This window comes from Anarrhichthys ocellatus, unplaced genomic scaffold, assembly GCF_004355925.1.
Source record: "Anarrhichthys ocellatus isolate YVR2014 unplaced genomic scaffold, GSC_Weel_1.0 scaffold2, whole genome shotgun sequence".
In the NCBI taxonomy this organism is placed as follows: domain Eukaryota; kingdom Metazoa; phylum Chordata; class Actinopteri; order Perciformes; family Anarhichadidae; genus Anarrhichthys; species Anarrhichthys ocellatus.
Window position 1 is genome coordinate 6,137,978 of NW_022280032.1, and position 13,277 is coordinate 6,151,254.

General features: G+C 43.0%; 1 protein-coding gene across 3 annotated transcripts in view; it reads right to left on the reverse strand.

The window, feature by feature from the left end:
• tmem117 (transmembrane protein 117) overlaps nucleotides 1–13,277 on the reverse strand; it is a 42,734-nt gene that overhangs the window by 26,318 nt on the left and 3,139 nt on the right. The gene's annotated exons all lie outside the window — the stretch shown is intronic.

Consider the following 13,277-nt stretch of genomic DNA (forward strand, 5'->3'; position numbering starts at 1 on the left):
CACACACACACACACACACACACACACACACACACAGGGGAGTGCAGCAACAGCTCGTGACAGATGAGAAGCACACAGCAGGTGGAGGAGTGAAGGCGACCCGAGATGTGATCACCGTCTCCATTCATCATGATACCGCTCCTCAACAGCAACAAGTCTGAGACGGCTAAAGGAGGTAACCATTCACTAACAACATTCTAGATAAAAAAAGATCTTTTCAACTTTCCAAATAATGTATGATACAATAACTAACTAAAAAAAACTTGATTATTTTTCTAATTGTCATTTTTAGTTAAATTTCCTGACACAGCTGTTGTTTAAATGTAAATACTGTCTACATTACCCTTATACTTCCTAAAATGATTACTTGCTGTGTAGCTGTATGATAATTAATAGCATATTAAAAATGTGCCTTTTCTGTCATGATCTTGGTGGAAATGTGCAAAAAGTAAATTGTTGACATCTGCTGATTTGAAAAATGGATTTACTATCTGACATATTGGCAATAGATCAACAGGCCCCAGGTTTCATTGTTGGCAGCAGACAGCTTCCTGGACACGCTGGTGACGCTCTGAGACTATGGAGACAGTTACCGTAAATAAGAAAGGGCCCTTGGAGAGAGTGGGTGACACATCTGACTTAAAGTACAGTCTGAGAACAGGGCTTACTGGCAGAGTCAATAAAACAGAGGGAGACATACATTATTGTGGAGGTTATTAAAATCTGGGAAAAAAACAAAACCAACTAAAGTGAGTATGCCATATAGAACAGAATGACCACTGTGTTTTATAGAACCTAAAAGAAGTTAGGTGGTGTAATAGCATTATGTTTTAAACAGCTTGCTTTTACAGGAATTAGCATATCGGCCTTCATTTGGTAAGAGAACTTTATTTATGCATTAGGGTTAAAATATTGTGGTTATGAGAAATAAACACTTTATTAATGTCAGGTAAAGGTTGTGAAGGTTTGACAAAAACAAATAATAATTGCACCTCTGGGCTGCACAGCAAACTACTAAAATGCTGGCCTCCTCTTTTACTTCTCAAAACATGGTAAGATATGAACAATAATAATACAGTAACAATTCTGCCTCCTGTCCTTGGATCCCAGAGGTGCTTCTGGAGTTCCTGAACCAGTCAACAGTATTCTGCGGCCAGTTTGAGAACGCCCAGTGGTATTGCTACATCCTGCTGCTTCTCTTCTCTTTTGCCCTTCCCGTGGGCATCCTGGGAAACGTAGCGGCTATTGTCAACTACTCCTGCTTCAGGAAGACCTCGAGCAGCAGCGATCTTTTCCTGCTGAACCTGGCCCTGTGCGACTCGGCCTGGATTCTCACCCTCCCCTTCAGCCTCTACTTCACCGTCCGGAGGCCCTACCTCAAAGACGTACAGACCTTCTGCCAGTTCAAGAAGATCTCCTTCAACATCAACATATACGGCAGCATCCTCTTCCTCACGCTGATCAGTTTCGATCGCTATGTCGGGACGGTGCACCCGATCAGCTCTCTCCGCTGGTGGGACGTGGGCAAAGCCAAGCTGTGCTCGGTCTGCGCATGGGTCGCCGTGGTCCTATGCTCCATACCGGACCTATTTCTGACTTTTGCTGTTCAGCGACCACAATACATCGCCGTTTGTATGGACCACATCCAGGGCCCTTTTATCTACGTCAAGACGATCACCATCATCCGGACAATAGTAGGCTTCCTGCTGCCGTTCAGCGTCATGCTGGCTTTTTACGTAAAGACGGTTCGGGTTTTGAGGCGCCTCCCAAGGGGTACGAGGCACAGAGGAGCCCCGCGGGCAGCAGGGAAGCCTCTGAGGCTCATCACCGCTGCCATACTCGTTTTTGCGGTTTCCTTCGTGCCGTACCACGTCATGATCGTCACCCTGGTGTTCATGAGGATCAATAACCAAGTCACACCATCCAACACCAACGTCCTCTACGCCTCCTATGAGTTCTTTGAGGCCATGTGCAGTGTGAGCAGCTGCCTGGACCCGGTGCTCTATATTGTGGCTAGTGAGCAGTTCCAGAGGAAGCTGCTGGCCTTGAAAGGAGACCGATACAGGAGGCTGTGCTGCAGAGCCAGCAGGAGGGTTGGGGTAATTGAGTGACTGAGTGGACCCCACGCATGACGATTTCGGCTAGTTACACACGTGCCAGTGGCAGACGTTAATCATACAAATGTCATGGCATAGAGAAAAGAAACTACTCTGGCTGATAAATAATCAGATAAAATCTGGGTTGAACCTCATCATGGCAGGTTTTGCATTAGAAAAATATTTCAAATGTATTGGACTTGATGACGTGTTCTCATCCTCATATGTGCTTTACCTCCTAAATCATCATCCGTGGTCTGATTGATAGATATTGTCAAAAGACATTAACAAAAGTACCGTTGCAGCTAACAGTTATTCTCTTGACTACAAGTCATTGAGCAGACACTTTTATCCAAAGCGACTTACAATTCAGGTTCCATCACATCGTAGGCACAGCTACGGGAGCAATTTTTGGGGTTTAGTGTTCAAGGACACATCGACATGCGACTAAGAGAGCCTGGGATCGAACCGCCGATCCTCTGATTGTTTGGACAAACAGTAAGTGATAGCTTCATATCCATATTGATTCCTGAACTAAAGATGTTGCGGTCTTTGGATCTCAATCACCGCTCTTTGTATTATCGTCAAGGTTTTACCAGTGTGTGCTTTCATCTATTTTAGGTTTCGGTACGCGTCTCTTCTGTGCCCTGTTTTGATTTGAAGCATCAGAACAACAATCCTGCCCTCCTTAGGGATCCTAATGAACATCCTCACTCAAACACAAACCCGGAGTGCAGAGAGCCTCAGCACTGCCTGGATCTTAGCATGTACACACACACACACACACACACACTATAGCATCCCCATTCATCACACTTTCACTGGGCCGCGGCATCACAGGGGGGTTGGGGAACAGCCATGACTACGGCCACTAGCGACCCCAGAGCTGAACTCCTCTGTAACTAAGTGTCAGGATAATAAATCTGAGCTGGGAAATGACAACAGAACTCCCTCCGCAGGGAGACTGCAGCGAGTAGAGTGGAGACACAGAGAGCCGGCTACTGGGCCACTGTACCAGAGAAGCTGTTCCTGTAAAGAGGCCGGTTAGATCAGTTCATTTGCTTATTTATGGCTTTGGCTGCAGACCGAAGGAGTCATACATTTCAGGTAAATAAGCAATTTCCTTTTGGCTGGATTCTTTTGTTTGGTAGCTCTCGTCATTATTGCTCTGAGTCACTGCCTCCGTTTGCTATGCAAACACCTTTGTGTTTTATCCGTTACTGCCAGCACATGGAAATCAAGTTCACGCCACAAGTACAGCATATTGATAATGTCTTTGTGACAGTGAATAAAGAATCTTGACGGTTTATGAAATATTACAATATATTATTTGGGGGGGAAAAATGTAAATGTTTTTTTTTTTTTTTTAATTTAATCTCATTGTGGTGATTTGTGTTGAACTACACAAGATAATAACTAAACTGCACTTCAACATTAATTCAGATTTTGGCCCCTTGGGGACAGTGCTGTAAACACAATACTGACATATTATCGTCGTTTAAGAACTTAATTTTCACAATGCTACTGTTTGTGCAAATAGCATTAGACAACAAATGTCGCCTGGTAGGAATGTCTACTGTATAGTTTTGGATTTCCAGACAAAAATACAACCACACGCTGTACTGACATCTTCAAAGACGTCAACATCCAGGAGACAGCAGCCTCACACAGTGAGACAGAAGTATAAATTCAAGCTGCAGGGGCACTGCAGTGCACCGTCACTATTAATAGTCATGAGGCTGATAAATATAGCTGCAGATCAGCTGTATATATCAGGCCGGGTCACGTTGCTATTTGTGGATTCCTTGGTGATGCACTGTTCAGATGCAGAATCAAGAATATACCTCAATTTGGTGCATAAAAAATGAGCCATGTCAATCAACAGAAAACGTATCCGAAACTATTGATAAATTAATGATCATTAAAGACATTTATGAAAGGAAAATTACAAACCTCAGCAGAATAAATGATAATGATAATTGTAGTTCACCTTAGATTACAAAATGTAAAATATGATTCATGTCTGGAAATGTGTGTTATGTTTGTGTGAACTCATTAAAAAATCGGATTAAAATGTTATAAATGTTGTTTAAACTCAGTATGATGTATTTCTGAAATGATATTCAATATTGTTAAATATTTATGAGTTACTATAAATGTAATGGTAGATTACAGATCTTCAACATGTATTGATGATGTGTTACGTATGGTTCTATGTCCTGCTGTGAATGTTTGTGCTTGGGTGTGTGTGTGTGCATGTGTGTGTATTCTGTGTCTTTTGACTTCTAGGTGCAGCTCCCTAACGAGTGATTGAGGGCACCTGGATGAGGATGTGGTTTACCTATATAAGCGCCTCCTTGCTCCACCCTCGTCCTCTCTCATCTGCCTGGCACCAGAGGGATTTGCACACTACAGTTTACTTGTGTCCTGTAAATAAACTGGCAGCTGTGGTTGTTTTTAACCTAACTAAGTGTTGTGTCCCTCCTATATGTTGCGACTCCCGAGCCGGTCGTAACATAATGGGGGCTCGTCCGAAGCTCAGTTAGCCTTAGGTAATTTTTTACTCCTAGACTTACTAGGTTCAGGCTGATGTCACCACTTAAGGTAGAGTTTTTAGTTTTTCTCTTTTTGAGCTTGCCTGGTTAAGAAAGCCTGCGGGTGTTGGAGAGTCCAGCACCACTTTATTGTTTTTGGTGCAGTGGCCCCTGGCGTGCCCGGGAAAGCCGACGAAGACTATTTGAGGTTTAGCCAGATAGAACTACAGTTTCTTAGGTAGAGAGGAAACCAGGTGAGTTCAAGAATAGGTCAGTTTGAAATGTTCATTCCTCAGGATAGTATGTGGTGGCATTTGCTGGCCTTTGTTCTTCACACATGCTGTGCGAGTAGTAAGAGTGGAGATAGTGTTGTGCACACTAGTTTTGGTTAAATGCTAGGCTGTAGTTTTGTTCTTTGAACCCTGATTTGTCTGGCTGGCTTAGTAAGCCAGTGCTCATGCTTTTCTATTATCTGTGTGAGCTTCGTGTTCAGGTAGTCGCATGCTTCTTGCAGGGACTACATTTTGTGGAACCTACTTTCTTCTCAGTGGAGGTAGAAAAGTAGTGTTTAGAATTTCAGGGTATCGTAGGGGTAAGAGTATTAACACTATTTCTATACTGTGTGGCCTGAAATAGTTAAGTAGCTGCTCTTGTATAGACAGCCTAGTGATTGGTGCATTTCAATTACACTCTGAATTTGTGTAGGTAAGCTGTGCTGTTTGGTAGCACTATTTCTGTGTGGTAGTGTTACTTTGTGTTGGGGGTTTGGCTTACTTACGGAGAGCCCATTTTTGGGTGTGCTACCTTGTAGAGATTTGTTTCACATAAAGTTGTTTTTGTGATCTCACAATGAAGTCTGATTTTCAAGAGATCAGTGAAGGTCCTACAATAGAGCAGCTGGCTCAATGTACCACAGCCCAGCTCATGTCTATTGCAGAGCAGTACCATCTTGAAATTGCTCAAACCTCCCTTAAGAAAGGTCAGCTTAGAGCTAAGGTAGTCACTGCACTCATTGAACAGGGAGTATTGCCCCGTGAATCTAGTCAGCTTGATGAGGAGCAGGGCTTACATGTGCCTGCAGGTTTAACTGTTGGGAAGACAGAACAAGTAATCTTGAAGTCTCAAGATGCTATCTCTAAGTTTGCGAGAATTGGAATTGCAATTCAGAATAAAAGAGCTAGAAATGGAGGCTAAGGAAAGAGAAGAGGTTTGAGATGGAGAGGTTGAGACAAGTACATGAGAAAATGAAGGAGCTGGAGTTGAGGTCAAGAGCTGAAACTGAGCAGGCTAATTCTTATACATCTAGTCCTCGTTTTGATGTAGCTAAGAACATAGCTTTAGTTCCTCATTTTGGTGAGAAGGAGGTAGAAAAGTACTTTTCCCACTTTGAGCGTGTTGCTACCACCTTAGCATGGCCTAAAGAATTCTGGACACTACTGTTGCAGTGTGTACTGACAGGTAGAGCTCAGGAGGCTTATTCATCTTTAACTCTGACCCAGAGCTCAGATTATGACATCGTTAAGGCAGCCATCTTGCGTGCCTATGAGTTGGTCCCTGAGGCCTACAGACAGAGGTTTAGAGGGTATCGTAAGGTGGAGAAGCAGACATTTGTGGAGTTTGCTAGAGAAAAGGAAATCCTTTTCACTAGGTGGTTCACATCACAAAAGGTTGTGACCAAGGAGGAACTTCAGCAGTTGATTATTCTGGAAGAATTTAGAAATTGTGTCCCTGAAGTGGTGGCCACCTATCTGAGTGAGCAAAGAGTGACTAAAGTGGAGGAGGCTGCTGTGCTTGCCGATGAATATGTCTTGGCTCATAAAACAGTCTTTAGTGGCAAAACCGGCGAGACTAAGAGCTTAGCCTCTCCTCACACCTTTTGTTTAAGACCTGGAAGCAATGGGTCTCCTTCAGTTCCCATTAGGACTTGCTTTAGTTGCAAAAAGCCTGGTCATTTCATAGCAAACTGTCATGCTCTCAATAAAAAGTCAGAAGGTACTAAGCCTGTAGGGCTAATAGTTTCAGTACCACGGCAGTTGCCCTGTGTAGTTGGTCCTTGTCAGACCAATAAAAAACGCACTGAGCATGACTCCTTTGCACCATTCCGTATGGAGGGTTCAATAGCAATTTTCATGAGAAGCTCATCCCAATTCGCATTCTTAGGGATACAGGAGCCTCTCAGTCCTTGTTTTTGGCAGGAGTTTTGCCTCTCTCTGAGAAGACCTCCACTGGTAGCAGTGCTTCAGTCCAAGGATGTGGGATGAGGTGGCTTAAATCCCCATTGCATGTTGTGTATTTGCAATCTGGGTTGGTTACAGGCCCTGTCGTGGTGGCGATTCGTCCCCAGCTTCCTTTAGGGAGAGTAGACCTGATTTTGGGTAATGATTTGGCTGGAGGGAAGGTGTTTCCTACTCCCATTGTAGTGGATAGACCAACAGGCTCCATAGTTGACAATTACCAGAGTGCTGATCTGTCATCTCGGTTGCCTGAAGTCCTTCCTGCTTGCATTGTAACTCGTGCCCAGTCAAGAAAGTATGAAGATGTAGTGAATTTATCTGAAGTGGCTCCACCTGTTGACAGTCTTGAGGCTGATTCTGATCCTTCTGTAACTTCTGAGTTGCCTCTAGATAAGCTGTCCACTAATGCTGTTGGAAATGAGTCTACTGAAGTGAAATTGACCTGTCCTGTCACTGGGCCTGACACACAGTTGAAGGTTGGCAAGGAACAGCTGATAGCAGCCCAGAAGGCTGACCCTCCTTTGGCCAAGTGTATGGCAGCAGTGTTGCCTAAGGATGAGAGTGGTACTACTCATGCCACTTTTACTGGGAGGTTGGTATCCTCATGCGTAAGAGGGTTTCTTCTGTTAAAACAGCATGGTTTTGGATGACACCCTTATGGCTGTCATCTTAAGGAAGGGAGTGTTACGTATGGTTCTATGTCCTGCTGTGAATGTTTGTGCTTGGGTGTGTGTATTCTGTGTCTTTTGACACCTAGGTGCAGCTCCCTAACGAGTGATTGAGGGCACCTGGATGAGGATGTGGTTTACCTATATAAGCGCCTCCTTGCTGGAGGTCTGCCTGGCACCAGACCCTGGTCTGCAGTGGGATTTGCACACTACAGTTTACTTGTGTCCTGTAAATAAACTGGCAGCTGTGGTTGTTTTTAACCTAACTTGGTGTTGTGTCCCTATGTTGCGACTCCCGAGCCGGTCGTAACAGATGTAATGACAGAGGTGGCAGATAAAAGCTAACAATGTACCTCACAGTTTCCTGAAGCCCAAGGTGACGTCCATAAAATGTGTTTTCTCTTAAACTAGAACATATTTATCAGTATAAAACAGAAACGGAGATGCTGTAACTAGCAAGTGTTTGTCATTATCATAATCCTTGTTGAATAATTTCCCGATGACAAATTAAAAGACTAATTGTTTCGACAGTATTATGAATAGACTGACATTAATTCACTCTCAACAGCAACAAACACATACAAAGCCCCCACTCTTACACTTTCTCTCTCTCTCACTCACACATACACACACACACTCTTCACCCGCAGCAACACAGTGCTGTACATAAGCCATGTCAGCCTTTGTGTGGCACAGTAATAACATATGACAGAACCCAGATGGCATCCTGCAGGCTACACTCATCAAGATCAGGGACGAGAGGCCCTCCAAAAACAGAGCAACCAATGACAGATCTCACACTCTTTAAACACACAGAGCTCAGCAGAGCATCCCGCGGTGTTAACGGCTCCGTGTACAACGGCAGCAGGTTTCCTCACATTACCGTCACATTTTCTTGTGCTGTTCACGCTATTCTGGAGCCTTAAATGACTCCTCCACGTAGAGATGAGCGGTCAGCGTTTGATTGAATGTGTCTGTAATAAGATGCAGAGGAGGGTCTAATCCGGTTAGGATGGCGCTCCACATGACTCAGAATTACCCTTCAATTTACCTTTTAGAAGCCGCACAGCCTTGGAGAGATGTATTAGCATAATGCATTCACCTAAGGACTGAGGCGGCAGGAGAAAGAAATGAGAAGCAGTTTTACTTTTCCAATTATGGAGATGGGCAGTGAGATAGTCATTTACTGTGAGAGTCGGCCCACAATGCAAAGCTTTAGCGCTGTGGTGCTACATGGTGCTGCGTCACTGCAGAGAGACCAACCAGTTACGTATGAGACACTAGTTAGAAATATGATGTATAACACTACTTATGTTTTATTAAAACTAAATTGTACGAGATTACCATGAAACATTAACATTTACCTTCGCGCGGTACACATTTTTGACTGAATAGAGCATGAACGCATCATAATGTAACTCAATGCAACCACCGTTGACGTTAGCGGTTAGCTCCGTGATTTAGCCAAGCAGGACGCAGCACAGTCCTGCTGCAGCAGTAATTAGTAATTAGTTTAACCACAGGTGTGTACAAGTTGGCAAGTTTGTACATGTGCAGTAGCAATCGGGCAGGATGTGCGGATGAGGTAGCGAGTGACACGTGTCGTTCTTGTTCCTGCGTAGTGTAAATGAGCTGATAAATTATAAAACTTGATATGGACAACTCTTTTTTTAGACTTTGATTTTTGTATGGATGAAACATACAACACATAACGTTTTAAGTAGTGACCTGTACCTTTGGACAGAGCCAAGCTAGTTGTTTCCTCGTATTTCAGTCTTTAAACTGGTAATAATCTGCTCATATGAATCTCTGAAAGAAAGCGAATGAGTGCATTTGCCAAAATGTCAAGTTATTCCTTTAAATTGGTATGTTGGATATGTTTTCAATGTCAATAGTTTCCATATCTTCCGTCTGCACATCATTTGACCTGTAGCGCTCTTATTTTGATGTTCTCATGGCTGTTGTCAGTTAAGGTTCAAGCATCCTTTGCTGTCATTTCCAATAGACTATGGAGCAGATTGACATCTGCCAATTTAAATCGACTTTTTCAAAAACGTTTTCAAAATCCAGCTCTATGTTGTAGTATTTGAGTCTTGATGAGTGAGAGGTGAATTGTTCACTTGACTTACAGCCTCACTTTTACTCGGTCAAATTAAGCCTAATAACTGTTACTTACTCGTCTTCATTTTGTGAGAAGCCAAACGCAGTCCGATTTCCACTAAAAGTGAACAGCAAAGTCTTTGACTATGATCGGTCCAAAGGAGTCTAGTGCGTCTTAACCGAATCCATGGATGAACGCAAACAAACCCCATTCAAACCGAAATAGACAGCTCACAAACCCTGTGACCTAAGATTTAATGCAAACGTGTAATGACAGCTAGTCTCCCTCTGGATGACCAGAAGTCACTGGCTACGGCCCACTCCATTAGAGATCACACATAGCCTTGAGTGGCTGAATGGAACAGCATAGGTTGTTCCTTGAACCTCAAATGTAGTCTTAAATCACATAATCTGTCACAAACTATTCATCATCATTTATTCTGCTGAGAACAATACTGAGCACCTCTGCCTACTCTAAATAGCAACATGACTGAAAAAAACACAACTGAACATAAGGATTGCAAAGAAACTGTTATGCGACAACTGGATTAACATTTGTGAGGGATTCTGAAGTTGTAAATCATATATTGTGCCGAATACGGTAAGAAAACACTAAAAACCGCTAGAGGGAGGAAGTGGTGCGATTCCCTATGAAATATTTTCTAGGCCATTTATAAATGATAGATGATGCAGACGATGTGTCAGCTTTCAAAAGCAATGTCTGTCTCCAGAGTTGGGACGAATTGATTTGAAGTTATTATGCAGAGCTGCAAACAGAATGAGCGGGAAAATGACTCCAGCTTGCATATTTGTCAAATGGCATCAGAAAAACACCGTCCCCAAAATCAGTCGAACATTGAACACTTTTTTTTTTTGCAGGCACTCAAACCTTTGCATGGACCGTGTTTAACACTGCCGGCCTACATATCACAGTGCAGAAGATCAGCAGGGCCTTGGTACAGACAGCATGATGTGCAGTAGGTGGGCCATGTGGGCCTGTGTGATAGATCTATAATAGATGATGGATTTTACAGCGGGCCTGGTGCTGTAGCACAGCTCTTATGCCTTACCTGGGTTGCGATTACATAACTGCTTTACTGAAATGTTGTGCCGGGCACATCCCGCCTCTCCGCCGATCTCGTTCCCTCTCTACCACAGATTCACTTCATCTGTCCCGAGTACAAACACACACCGACCTGTTCCATCACACGTATATACAATTGCACATTCACACACACACAAAACATCATCACTCTATCGCACTTACACGCCCACACACAGACACACAAACCATCTGTTCGGAGGCTAGTTGAAGTGCATTAGTTGTACCTGGCTGCAGGATGAGCTGTGCTTTTTCTGTCCTCTATACCCTCAAGTCAATGCAAGTGAGTGGTTAGACCCTGATCCAGATACACTGGGCCTTCGTGTAAAACCGCGCTGAGAGCTACTACAGTTCATGTGCTGAAGCACCTACTTTACTATCACGAGTCACGCAAAAGGAGAAAATGCTAATGGTGGAGTAATATATTGAGGTTCTCCTGCTTGCACAGTAGTGACTGAAAAAAAGTGTTCTGTCCACAAATGCAAATAAAGTTTAGGCGGGTCACCTATATTACAAAAAAAAAAAACGTTCCTCACCAAGCTCTACTGGTAACTTGTCATGCAGATAGTTGTGGTTGTATTTTGGGTCTTTTTTAAATGATTGATCTTATAGATTTCTAAACAATAATTTGTCTTTCCAGAAACCGAAAAGTTTTCACCTGAACTACTTTCTTCTGAAGAAATATTCTCTTTTAAAAAATGTGACACCATAGATTATAGCAACTTGGGGGTTCAGTCTTTTGCTCAAGGGCACTTCCACATACGGACAGGAGGAGCCAGGGATTGAACTGCCAACCTTGTGGTTAAAGTGATAAAATCTCAATCTTCCCATCTAACTACAAGCAAGTAAGTGTGTTTCTCAAAGTATTGAACCAAACCAAAACTATCTGCATGTATAGATAACACTAGAGGTAAGTTTATATCTACCGACGTCATATATTAGTGTTTCTCAACTTTGTCTGGCTGGTGACTCCGTTTTTAGGGAACCCAGATTCTCATGATGGTAGCAAGTTATGTTGTTGTCATGTGAATTTCAATATGACATTATTTTGTATGGGCCATTAAATTGTGTATCTAAATAAAGATGATATATTGTATTTCAGACCTATTCCAATTAAAACTACATCAAATTAACTCTATTACAGTCTTAGAAATATTGGAAGGATGTTGTATGTTTGCATCAAGTAATCCAATATGGGCCATCCTGACTCACAGGAACATAGACTCTAAGAAAGGAAACTCTATATTCAATGAAACAATTGCAACTTGAGAAAGAACAGCTGCTATTGTCAGACCCACGGTCCTCAAAGCCATTTTCTATTTCCCCTCTAAGTGAGGATTCTGTATTTGCAGAAAGTATCATCATGGACTCTTGGCTTTCTATTTATGCTCAGACGATCACTCAGCGCACTCACCCCCCTTCTCTGTGCCCTCCAATTATAGCCATTAATGGTTCATCCCAAAGAAATAAGCCAGGGTGGCCAATAATATCCGGGCCTAAGTGAGTTGTGAAGTGACTGGGAAATGAAATACGTCAGTTAAGAAGGAAGCACTGCGAACTGACTGCAGTTAAAACAAAATGACGGGGGTGATGAAATTGGAGTCCCGGCCTTATGAGAGGAGAATGAAATGGAAAGAGTCAAGCTGTCAAGAGAGAAAAGGCTGGGGCTGTAAGACGAGGTGAGAGATGGCAAGAGGTCGAAGAAGAAGAGGTAATGCATCAAGGAGGTGTGAGAGGTGGAAGAAGTGAGCAACAGGAGGGCTGACTTAGAGGTGATGGATGTTGTTGTGTTGCAGAGGCTCCATCATAGCAGGAAAAGCATGTCTCGTAAAAACAATAATTTATGATGGCTGCATTCCATTTAGGTGTATCGGAGTCCTGCAAGCGTGCTTGCTCACCGGCATGGCTTACTTGGAATGGAGCAAAGCCAACGTTGATGTACTGTACTTATCTTTCCATGACGAGACATTTTGACTCGTCATGGCAAGAACAGGTGAAGCTAACATTCATGATGGCTATATGTTCCATTTAAGTGTCAATGTCAGCCAGCCCAATGCACGATCATGTACGATACTGGGACCCTGAAACTGACACACCTAAACACCAATATTAAAAGGGGAACGCCACCATTTTTACACATAAAAGTCTGTTTACAGTTATTGGGGAGTACTGCTGCATACGTGAAAATAACGTTGAATGCAGTCTTTAGTCGCTCCACAGGGAGCTGAGCAACATCTGAAAACTTGCCTCAAGTGACACATTAGCCACTAATAGCATAGCGTGATGTGGGCGGCAGGTTTTGACAAGGAAGAAGAATGCGGTGCATAAAAAAGATGATATCTCTGGTTCTGCATTGATTTCTATCCATTTTTTGTAAATACTCTCTTTTAATATGTACCATTTACACCGATTTGTTTCCCCACTGTGACACGTCACAATGTCTGCCAGTGAAAAACATCTATTGAGTTGTTTTGTATCCTTGTGTGGGATATCAAATAACCTATATTTTATCTATAATTCACTTATTTTACTGTAAGACACAA